Below are 13,080 nucleotides of genomic sequence, written 5' to 3' on the forward strand. Positions count from 1 at the left end.
TAAAGAATAGAATATCGTGTGGTTCGAGATACAGCGATAAAGGCAGTATGTTGAGTTTTTGTAGTCGCTAATTGCAGTCAGCATCTTTTCTGCATATCAATGCAGTCGCTTTTCGTTGCACTCTTTCAAGTGACTTCAGTTGAGTTTTTGATGCATTCCAGACCTGGAAACGTAGGACAGAACAGGCACTACGTAACCAACGTACGCATTGTTTTGTGGCGGCATTGACTTTGTTTGAAATTTATTTAAAGAACCAAAAGGATCGTCAGGCCTTGGTTGTAGGAGAGTAATTATCACTGCATGAGAGATTTATAGATATAATTACTCCAAGGTCCTTTTGTTGTGACACCACTTCGAATAAATCGCCGGATTCGCATGAGGCGCTTTCTTTCACACAAAGCATTTTCCTTTTCTCGACGTTAAGGGATATGTGGTTGTCTTTAATCCAGGTTTGAATACTTTTAACAAGCCAATTTGCATCGATTTTGCTTCCTGTGATGACTTTGAAGTCGTCAGCATAGCCATACGATGAATAATTGTCAACGGCTCTGGGAAGGTTGTTAACGAAGGCAAGGAAGAGGAGAGGCCCTAGGATGGACCCTCTGGGAACTGATCAAATTCCTAGAACTTGACCTGGCGTTGTTTACCTTGACATAGTGTTTACGCTCTCTAGGGTACCTGCGTAAAAGAATGAGAAGTTTTCAACCAATGCTGAATTCGTGTAGCTTTTTGAGTAGCTTTTCGTGGGCAACTTTATTGTAGGCTTTTTTAACTCGACGTAGAGGGCAAATATGTGTTCACTCTTTGCTTCGTCGTAGCGATTGTTCACTTTTTAGGTAAGCAGCTGCAGAACTGTCGGTTGCTTGTGTCGGATACCAATTTGTCTTTTATAAAGCAGTGTTTCAAGGAATGGATACAAGTGCAGCAAGATGACTCCTTGGAAAACTTTGGACACGTTTGTGAGCAGGCTAATCGGCCTGTACTGACTTAAATCGGCTTTGTTCTCCCTATAGATGAGTGTCACTTTGCTTACTTTTCAATGGGTTGGGAAAGATCCTTTGTTGATGCACGTTTAAAAGATAAAGAGAAGCAATTTAGAGAGGTTTTTCAGGACGGTGTTATCAATAACATCTGGTCCACATTCCTAGCTTGCATCTAGACTTGAAAGCGTTTCCTTGATTTCGTCCTGCGGCAATTTGATGAGATTATTTTTCTCGTAAACTTGGTCCTGAGATATTTGACCTCCCACGTTGAAAACGTTTGAAGAGAAAGCATTGAATAGTTCATTTTTAATAGACTGTTGAGTTCCCCTAATAGTTCACTTTCAATAGGCCGCAAAACAGACTGCTGAGATCCTTGGTTTAATAGTATTGAAGACTTCTCGTCATGTTTTTTTTTGGAGTTAAATTTGTATAGTAGTTCAATTTGTAGCTTATTGTTCAATTTGTGTTATTGTTTCTCTATTTCCTTTCATCAACAGGCTTGATCAAAAAAAATCTTACCCCCAGTTTCGTACGAGTTTTCAGAACTGTTTAAGCTCATTTTGCATTGCTTTTGCGCCATCAGTTTTCAGTGCTTTGCAGTATATGGACAGTTGATGTATTGTATTGATTAGGAAAATTAAACTTCAAAAAAAGAAAGACTTGCAACGAGTTAAATTTTTTATGGCAACTAACAACTAAACCCCTTACACTCAAAACTTAACAAGGGAAATAGATATTGCAATTATTTCATTTTTCAGGATTGCGTTATTAAAACTATACAAATGATTATTGTTGTCGGCGTTGTTGTGGATTTTCAGGTTGTCCTGAGGGGATTTTTCCCTGTTGTTGGATTAGAACCCTGACCACTAATCTCGGCACAGCTGGCAATTACGTCCCAGCTGCCAAGAACACAGGGTTCTCTCTGAGAAGTTGTTTTACGATTTTTCATAAGCTTTATAATTTGCGTTTTTAGACCAATCGGTTTTAAGAAATCCACTTTATTTTCAATAATATCGACAATCTGGCCCATGCGGCAGAAAAACTCATAACGGGCTCTTTGGGTTCTGACATTTTTGGAATGCGGAATTGGAATGGGGCACAAGTAGAACTTCTGCTTCAGTAAACTCGAAAGGAAAAGTAAGCTGAGAGAGATAGAGAGAGGCAGTAGGTTCACTCGTATTAGAAGCCCTTCGTAGTTAAGTTTCAACTTTTCGTTATCTACTTCAGTACTCTCTTTTGAAACTTCTTTAGTTCTTGCAAGTCCAATTGAGACACGTGAATGAACTCCAAACGTCAGCAATTTGTAGAGGCACATCTTGACTTTCTCGTTCACTTTGTTCGACAAACTCCTCTGAAAATCAAAAGGACTTTGTTGCTCTTTGTTAAATGATTTTTGAAATTCTCAGACCGTGTTAGCGGAGTATTGACAGCTAAACAATGGTCTGTTACCGAGTTTGGTCTCCTTAGAGGTCCTCCAGCAGGTCGAAAACTGGATATGCGCCCTTTAATGACTAATTGAGAACACTTATTTGAGGCCAACTCCATCTTGTTTCCTTTCAGATTGAATCTTTGACTCAAGACTCCTGTGTGCCAAGAGTTTGAAATCATCCGCAAACAGAAAAAAATCGCCAATTTGACGACAGCTAAGACAATTCAAGAGAAAGCAGAACAGTAGTGGCCCCATGCGAGAACCTTGAGGAACACCACTGGTTATGTCCAACGTTTTGGAGGAGACATTGTCTACTTTCACGAACTGCTTGCGTCCATCAAGGTAGTTCACCAGAACTTCTAACACACAACCTCAGACTCCAATATCAGCTACGTTCTACATCAGCTCAAAATGACAAACCTTATTGAAGGCTTTAAAGATATCGGGGTAGAAAGTCACATTTTGCTCACTTGTTATCATCTAATGCTTGATAGATTTTCTGTAGAAAACCATCCATGTTGGTTGCGACAGATCTCTCCTTCACAAAACTTTGTTGACAAGTGCTTACAAGGTAGCTAAGAATTAGAAACTATAAACCGACTGACGTCGGATGATTTGCTCTCTAACGCAAGGCGGATCAATTCAGTTTATAGGTGTTGCTTAGAATTGTTTTACGGGTGCCAAAAAACGACCCCACAGGGTTCAAACTCAGAACTCAGATTAACACCTTAACCACAACGGTCCAGTAAAAAAGAACGCTTACATTATTTGCGTCCAAATTCGTTTGAGGGCTATTCAAAATGAGAGTCAGAATTAACCGCTTCAAGTTGACCAGAAAAGAATCTAATTGGTTCAATTTGAGAACAAATATAAGAAATGGCGAAATCAGTGCTAGCTACTTGATTATCAGACTTATTATTATGGTGTGCGGTCTGGTTGCGTTCCCTTGCTATATGTGAGAGGACGGGACAGGTTGCATTCATAGACTGACGTTCCTTCAGCTCTATTGGAAGTATTTTTCAGGAACTGTTTTCAAAGTGTGGGTTTTAAGATCAACCAATCAGCTTACGGGAAAAGTTTGGGGGCCTTTCCCCACAATTGCCCCTAGCTTAGTAGTCAGATAACCTATAGCCCCCCCCCCCTATCATGATAAATATAACATAATGGGGGGGGGCTATATTTTAATGGGGTGCTATAATGGGTTAGACCCAGTGGGCTATATATGGCATATGCCAGCCCAGGTCTAAGTACAGACTTATGAAAAGACAATGCTCGACCAAAATGCACTATGAAAAGACCATACTCGACTCATTTGAGCCATGAAAAGATTTTAGCTGGACTTTAAGACATTCTGGGCTTTAGCTCGACTCAAATTTTTCGCAAAAGACTTTAGTTGGACCCAAATTTTTACAAAAAAACTTTGGCTCGACTCAAAATGTGAGATGGACTCAAGCTCGACAAATTGTTTGCGAACACTGTCGAGTTAAAGTCTTTTCATGGGTTCATCAATGGTCTTCTCATAAGTCTGCTTTCCTGCCGTTAAAATTTTTTGTGCAATATTGCATATAACGCAGTCAGCGTGCATACTCCTTCATTTTTTACGATTCAGAAGAACCACAAATCCCTCAAAAACTTGCATTATTTTTTTTAAAAGAAAGATAGTTTATAAATTTGGAAGGGAAAACAAATTGAATAACGCCGAAATTTTGTCATGTCTAATGGGATTATAACGCAGTCAGCGTGCATACTCCTTCATTTTTTACGATTCAGAAGAACCACAAATCCCTCAAAAACTTGCATTATTTTTTTTTAAAAAAGATAGTTCATAAATTTGGAAGGGAAAACAAACTGAATAACGCCGAAATTTTGTCATGTCTAATGGGATTAGGACCAATACACTGAAGCTAGCTGGTTTCATTTAATCAAGTAATGTGATAATATACCCGAGCTGCCATATCTCTTTATCTTCAGATTTGCTGAAAATCTTAAGGCTTTTGGCAGTTTTCCAATTGTTTCTTAGGTTGAACTGCTCTGGTGCAAAGCTATTTAGTCTTGCTCCGGCTCTGCTTCTGTACGCACAGAAGCAGAAAAAACTGAAAAATTTTGGAAATTGAAAAAAATAGACCTATGAAAAGACTAATGGTGGACCCATGAAAAGACCTTTACTCGACTTTGTTGGTTATGAAATGAATAATGGTGGAGCCATGAAAAGACCTTAGCTGGACTTTCTTTGTTATGAAAAGACTTAAGCTCAACCCATGAAAAGAAATTAGCTCGACTTTAACTAGGAGGCTCGTTTAATTATAGTCAATATTGGCCCCCCTACTAGACTTTTAAAGTCTTTTCATAAGTCGAGGTCTAGGCCCTGGAGCTAATCAGGGGTGTGGTGGGATTTAATTGGGGGCAAACGGAAAAATGATCCAAAAAGGGCTCAGTGAAAAGGAAACGGTTCCGTTGTCAATCGGAGGAAGACATAGAGCTCCCTGTTTGGGGATTGATGACCTCCGATGATAGCCCGATCTTGCATGAAATACGCATCGGTACCTTGAAACATGAAAAATGACACGAGTTTAAGTGCCGCTATTACAGACATGTTGATCTCTGCTTTGTTCTGGTAAACGGCTTATTTTGGTTTTGGACCAAATTATGATATCGGAGGAGTCGAACCGCAAAAATCACACAATGACAAGAAAATGGCAAAACGAAATCAGAAATTTTTTACTCGAGGAGACTGATTGTGGGAAATGAATGAGTGACTTTGTGTGACTTTTGATGTCAAAATTATCTGAGGGAAAAATCGGATCTAAAAATTATATGTTGTTACATAGCACGTCACTATGTATGGAAATAGCACGTGATTCTGGGGGTCATAAAATTTGCTCGTCATGTTTCTCTCGGAGATAAATTTGTATAGTAGTTCAATTTGTTGGTAATTGTTCAATTTGTGTTATTGGTTCTCTATTTTCTTTCATCAACTGGCTTGAGCTTGATCAAAAAAAATCTCACCCTCAGTTTCGTACGAGTTTTCAGAACTGTAAAAGCTCATTTTGCATTGCTTTTGCGCCTTCAATATTCAGTGCATTGCAATATATGGACACTTGACGTGTATTCTTTTATGTGTGAAAAATATAAAAAGGACCGTGTACACCATCTGGCAACGATGGATGTAGGTCGGAACATAAGGGATGATGAGTAGCACTTAGCCGGATGCTGCACTCCAAGCTCTCCCCTCCAGACAGTGTAAAGACGGCCCAGTCACAAAAATAACTAACAAGTGAGAGGAAAGCACCAATACATATAAATAGCACACATAAGGAACTGGTAAGGAAGGATTAAAATAAAAATAGGATATCAAGGAATGAGCAAGGGAATAAAGTTAAGCAGCCATACACTCAGTGCAGCCTTCCCTCCTCCACGACGGCGCTAATCGAAGTCTCACTGATAACACGAGGCCTGAGGGCGCGACATCCCCTCAAGCAGAGAACACAGCTCCTCAGAAGTGCGAAGCTGATTTTTGTTCGGATGTAGCCTATAGTGTCAGCGTACGGCTCTCCGCGTTTTTCGCTGATCTTGGTTGCGAGTTGTTTCATAACGCGCAATGCCGATGGCCCAGCGACCCCCGAGCAAGCAAAATCCAGTGCGTTGAAACTTCTGTGTTCGGTTTCGCGGATTCGCTCTTCGTACTTATTTCGCTTGATGCTCTCGTGATATTTGTATGCATCTCTTATGGTCTTAGGGCAGCTCTTCGCGTGAGGGTTGAAAACCTTCACATCGAAGAAAGTGCGATTAAAGCGGGAGCCCCACAGACCGTTTGCTCTGATGGCCAGTTCAGCGTCATTATCAGTAGTGGTGGAATTACTGGAGAAAATTTCTCCATTGAGCGATTGAAGTTTTGGCTCTATCTGGACATCGTGGCACACGTCATCCATCAGGTTTGAAAACACGTCTCTGATTTCGTTGTGTCGTAGGTGCGTATACCCGCCTTTGGCACAAAGAAGGTCATGGGTGAGGCTAAATTCTTTCCGGCATGGGCATATAGCTGGCGTGTTCTTTGCTTCCCAAGTGTAGCGAAGTGCTATTCCATCACGGAACTCAGTCTTCGTGAGGTCGAAACCATGTTTTGATATCGGAAGCGCGTTAAGCCAGCTAGATTCTCCTTTCTCCGAGGCCAGCTGGATGGTATATTGTTTCTGGTAGAGTGTTTTCGATTCTGATTTTTTTCGAGATGATTTCACGTTGCGTGTCTGCTTTCTGTCTAAGACTGACTGATCTTGGTTTGTTCTAATTCACATTGTTGAATTTCAAATAAATCATTATTAAATGACGCCAACGGAGTTGAGAGTTCAATTGATTTCTCAAAATTTTTATGAAGATCTTGTGGGAGGGCGATGTTAAACCCACCCATTCTGAGAGGGAGAGAAAAAAGTTCTCTTTCCTCTTGGATTATTTCTTTTACGACGATGTTGCATGAAATACGCATCGGTACCTTGAAACATGAAAAATGACACGAGTTTAAGTGCCGCTATTACAGACATGTTGATCTCTGCTTTGTTCTGGTAAACGGTTTATTTTGGTTTTGGACCAAATTATGATATCGGAGGAGTCGAACCGCAAAAATCACACAATGACAAGAAAATGGCAAAACGAAATCAGACATTTTTTACTCGAGGAGACTGATATTGGGAAATGAATGAGTGACTTTGTGTGACTTTTGATGTCAAAATTATCTGAGGAAAAAATCGGATCTAAAAATGATATGTTGTTACATAGCACGTTACTATGTATGGAAATAGCACGTGATTCTGGGGGTCATAAAAAATTTGCTCGTCATGTTTCTCTCGGAGATAAATTTGTATAGTAGTTCAATTTGTTGGTTATTGTTCAATTTGTGTTATTAGTTCTCTATTTTCTTTCATCAACTGGCTTGAGCTTGATCAAAAAAAATCTCACCCTCAGTTTCGTACGAGTTTTCAGAACTGTAAAAGCTCATTTTGCATTGCTTTTGCGCCTTCAGTATTCAGTGCATTGCAATATATGGACACTTGACGTGTATTCTTTTATGTGTGAAAAATATAAAAAGGACCGTGTACACCATCCGGCAACGATGGATGTAGGTCGGAACATAAGAGATGATGAGTAGCACTTAGCCGGATGCTGCACTCCAAGCTGTCCCCTCCAGACAGTGTAAAGACGGCCCAGTCACAAAAATAACTAACAAGTGAGAGGAAAGCACCAATACATATAAATAGCACACATAAGGAACTGGTAAGGAAGGATTAAAATAAAAATAGGATATCAAGGAATGAGCAAAGGAATAAAGTTAAGCAGCCATACACTCAGTGCAGCCTTCCCTCCTCCACGACGGCGCTAATCGAAGTCTCACTGATAACACGAGGCCTGAGGGCGCGACATCCCCTCAAGCAGAGAACACAGCTCCTCAGAAGTGCGGAGCTGATTTTTGTTCGGATGTAGCCTATAGTGTCAGCGTACGGCTCTCCGCGTTTTTCGCTGATCTTGGTTGCGAGTTGTTTCATAACGCGCAATGCCGATGGCCCAGCAACCCCCGAGCAAGCAAAATCCAGTGCGTTGAAACTTCTGTGTTCGGTTTCGCGGATTCGCTCTTCGTACTTATTTCGCTTGATGCTTTCGTGATACTTGTATGCATCTCCTATGGTCTTAGGGCAGCTCTTCGCGTGAGGGTTGAAAACCTTCACATCGAAGAAAGTGCGATTAAAGCGGGAGCCCCACAGACCGTTTGCTCTGATGGCCAGTTGAGCGTCATTATCAGTAGTGGTGGAATTACTGGAGAAAATTTCTCCATCGAGCGATTGAAGTTTGGGCTCTATCTGGACATCGTGGCACACGTCATCCATCAGGTTTGAAAACACGTCTCTGATTTCGTTGTGTCGTAGGTGCGTATACCCGCCTTTGGCACAAAGAAGGTCATGGGTGAGGATAAATTCTTTCCGGCATGGGCATTTAGCTGGCGTGTTCTTTGCTTCCCAAGTGTAGCGAAGTGCTATTCCATCACGGAACTCAGTCTTCGTGAGGTCGAAACCATGTTTTGATATCGGAAGCGCGTTAAGCCAGCTAGATTCTCCTTTCTCCGAGGCCAGCTGGATGGTATATTGTTTCTGGTAGAGTGTTTTCGATTTTGAATTTTTTCGAGATGATTTCACGTTGCGTGTCTGCTTTCTGTCTGAGACTGACTGATCTTGGTTTGTTCTAATTCACATTGTTGAATTTCAAATGAATCATTATTAAATGACGCCAACGGAGTTGAGAGTTCAATTGATTTCTCAAAATTTTTATGAAGATCTTGTGGGAGGGCGATGTTAAACCCACCCATTCTGAGAGGGAGAGAAAAAAGTTCTCTTTCCTCTTGGATTATTTCTTTGCCGACGATGTTCGGTATGACTCGGCCAAGCCGCTCCTCTACCTTGTCCAGAACCCTGCCCATGGAGGGTGTAGTGTTTTTGTGTTAAGGAGCCATTGTGAAGTCTTGATATTAGGGGTAGGATTGCATTTCCATACATTGCCATCGCAAGGTGATCACCTTGTGTCGTATCTTCCTGAGCCAGAATGGTCGACTTACCCAAGTACTCAAAACCTATATAGGAAACAGACGTTGCAATTATTTCATTTTCAGGATAGCGTTATTATAATAATACAAATGATTATTGTTGTGGTTGTTGTTGTGGGTTGTCCTGAGGCTATTTCTCCCTGTTGTTGGATTAGCATCCTGACCACTGATCTTGGCTAGGGTTGCAATCACATGCCAGCTGCCATGAACACACGGTTTGCTCTGAGAAAAAGTTTTAACAATTTTTCTTGAGATTTATAATTTGGATTTTTAGACCAATCTTGTTCACTTTTTTGGATATATTTCCTCTGAAATTCAAAAGGACCTTGTTGCTCTTTTATAAATGATTTTTCAAATGCTCAGACCATGTTAGCGAAGTGTTGACAGCTAAACCAAGGTCTGTTACCGAGTTTGATCTCCCTAGAGGGTCTCTAGCAAGTCGAAAACTGGGTATGCGTCTTTTAATGACTAATTGAGAACACATATTTGAGGCCAACTCCATCTTGCTTTCTTTCAGAGTGAATCTGTGTCTCAAGATTTCTGTGTCCCAAGAGTTTGAAATCATCCGCAAACAGAAAAAAATTGCCAAACTTGACGACAGCTAAGAACATTCAAGAAAAAGCAGAACAGTAGCGGCCCCAAGAGAGAACCTTGGGGAACACCACTGGTTATGTCCAACGTCTCGGAGGAGACATCGTCTACTCTCACGAACTGCTTGCTTCCATCAAAATAGTTCACCAGGACTTCTAACAGACAACCCTTGACTCCAATATCAGCTACTTTCTTCATCAGCTCAAAATGAGGAACCTTATCGAAGATTTGTGAGAAATCGGTCTAGAAAGCCACATTTTGCTCATTTGAGTTATAATCTAATGCATGATAGTTTTTCTGTAAAAAACCAGCCATGTTGATTGCAACAGATCTCTCTTTCACCAAATCTCGTTGACAAGTGCTCACAAGGAAGCTAAGAATTAGAAATTACAAACCAACTGACGTCGGATGAATTGCTCTCCAACAATAGGCGGGCCAATTTAATTTATAGTTGTTGCTTAGAATAGTTTTACGGGTGCAAAAAAATGACCCCACTGGGTTTGAACTCAGGATGTCAGAAAAACAATTTAACCACAACTGTCCAGTAAAACGACACGTTTACATTATTTGCGTCAAATTTTGTTCGAGAGAGAGAGAGAGAGAGAGCAATTCAAAATGAGAATCAGAATTAAGGGCTTGAATTTGATCAGAAAAGAATCTGATTTGTTCAATTTGGGAACAATTATAAGAAATGGCAAATAAATCATTGCTAGCCTCCCGTTTATCAGACTGATTAATTGGTGTGCGGTCTGGTCGCGCCCTCTAGCCATGTGAGCGGACGGGACAGGTTGCAACCACAGATAGACTTTCCTTCCACTCTATTGGAAGTATTTTTCAAGAAGTGCCTTCAAAATGTGGGTTTTAAGATCACCCAATCAGTTTTATGGAAAAATTTGGGGGTCTTTCCCACTATACCCCCCAGCTTAGTGGTCAGATAACCTATAGCCCCCCTATCATGGTAAATATACCATAATAGGGGCTATAATTTCATGGGGATGCTATATTGGGAAGACCCAAGTTTGGCCTTAATCTAGTTTTACTACATTCTGCATTACTAGAACTCAGCTCTACGGACGTCGTCAAATTACATGAATTAAAAATAATTACAATAATTACAATTCTTCGGGTTCATATTAGCATTTTCGATCTATCATTTTCAAAACATTTTGGAGACATCCTGTTACCCTCGCAATTGACTTCAGAGGATCTTGTCTGTCGTGCAAAAAAATTCCATGCTTTTAGAACTCAGTAAAAGCAAATTGCTTCCCCTAAAAGGATAGCAAAGTATCAATTTCGGAGAATATAGTATTGGATTGACAGATAAGATGAAAGAACTTGGATTGATCGTATCAGATAAAATTAGTTGAATAGAACAACCAGAATAGATCAATCATAGAGGGTCATTAATTATCAAACAACAACTCTCTTGAAAAAGAGAAACGCATTCAACAAATTACGGTTCCCAGGTCTGGAATCCAAACCAAAGTCATATGCAAAACTTTGAAAGACTCCAAATGAGGGCAACAAAATGGATTTTGAAAAAAGATTGTTGTTATGTTTATATACTTAAGGAGATCGAGCCATCACTTTTCTTCTTATACATAGAAATGCATGAATTGTGGATGCTCTTGTCAATACTCAAAGGCAAGTTTACTGCAAAAATTGAATGCTTTCCTGAACCTTGCGATAATATAACAAGACAAGAGACCCACGGTGCCTTCAAAATTGAAACAAAAACAGGTTGCGAACATCTGATGACAACTTTTTCAATGGTTCAAAATTACTTCATAACATCATAGTTAAATATATGAAAGCTGGCGATGATATCTGCAGAAGTACAGTATCGAAGATTTTCTGCCTGGCCCTATTTTGTAGCCTTCTTCAAAGTCAAATGCACATGTAGTAGAACATGCTACATTGTTTGTAGATGTTTGTAGATGTGTAAATTGCAATCCTTGGAAAAAAACTTAATTTTGCTAGACTAACAAACGAGGGTGCAGACCACCCGTGGGTATGAGTGATACCCAGAATTTTCAACAACTAACAATATTACGACTATTACTACTGCTATTTGCTGCCAACTATTTGCTATGCCTATACATCATGGAGGCCCAACAGGTCTGATTGTAATAGAAAGCGTCCAAAGCAAAGCAGTCAGATGGATTCTTAGTTACAAATTTTTCTGTTAACATTTGCCTTCCTAACGCTATCAGGTTAATGAGAACATCATGGCATTTTTTCGCCAGAAAAACTGGAAAATGCTTTTTGAAAAACTGGAAAGCTTATATCACGATCCAAGACGCGGACTCCACACCTACAAAAAGAACAAGAAACATCAGATGTCACAGTTTAGGCTGAATAACTTTGAATGTGATTTTTGGACCAAAGTAAGTCAACAAGTAAATGTTGCAATGAATTCATCAAATGTGACATCTTCTTTGATGAACAGCAAAAAAATTCTACATTTCTAGCACGAGTTTCGATGGGGAGTTGAACTATGAAAACGAGTCCCGCACACGATGTATAAATTTGGATTTTGAAAATAACAGAAACGATTAAACTGAGCTTGAATCGATTTTTAAATAAACACAAATATATGTATCCGGTTAAACCCCAATAGACCTATTGTTTGTCCAGAAGCCTTTAATTTCTATATTATTATGATTATCATTTTTATCATTTTCATTACTATTATTACTATTACTATGATTGTTTTTATTATCATTATTTTTATTATTATCATTACTAAAACTATCATTATTATTATCATTAATATTATTTATTATTTTTATTAATATTATTATTATTATTTATTAATATTATTATTATTATTATTATTATTATTATTATTTTTAGGTTCTATTCTGTTTCGGCCCTTCCCAGTGTTTTTTATGACCCCCAGTTACAAATTATATGTTGTTATATAGCACGTTACTATGTAAGAAATTAGCACGAGCGCCTGGGGGCCATAAAAAATTTAAGCTTACTAAGCTGGGGGGGGGGGGGGCGAAACAGAATAGATCCTATTTTTATTGTAAGGGTTATTATTATTATAAATTTTATTATTAATATTATTATTATTATTATTATTATTATTATTATTATTATTATTATTATTATTATTATTATTATTCTTAGTATTGTTGTTATTATTAATATTATTATTATTTTTATTATTATTAGTATTATTATTATTATTATTATTATTATTATTATTATTATTATTATTATTATTATTATTATTATTATTATTATTATTAGTATTATTATTGTTGTTATTATTATTATTATTAATTTTTTATTATTATTATTATTATTATTATTATTATTATTATTATTAGTATTTTTTTTATTATTATTATTATAATTATTATTATTATTATCAATGATATTAATATTATTACTATTCTTATTTTTATTATTATTATTATTTTTTACTGTAATTATTATTGTTATTATTATTATTATTATTGTTTTTATTATTATTATTATTA

General features: G+C 38.3%; 1 protein-coding gene across 3 annotated transcripts in view; it reads right to left on the reverse strand.

The window, feature by feature from the left end:
- Positions 1–13,080, reverse strand: part of LOC142339105 (unconventional myosin-VI-like) — a 223,680-nt gene that overhangs the window by 76,032 nt on the left and 134,568 nt on the right. The window lies entirely within an intron of this gene.

The sequence above is a fragment of the Convolutriloba macropyga genome, chromosome 5 (genome assembly GCF_964194025.1).
Source record: "Convolutriloba macropyga chromosome 5, txConMacr16.3, whole genome shotgun sequence".
Taxonomy (NCBI): Eukaryota; Metazoa; Xenacoelomorpha; order Acoela; family Convolutidae; genus Convolutriloba; species Convolutriloba macropyga.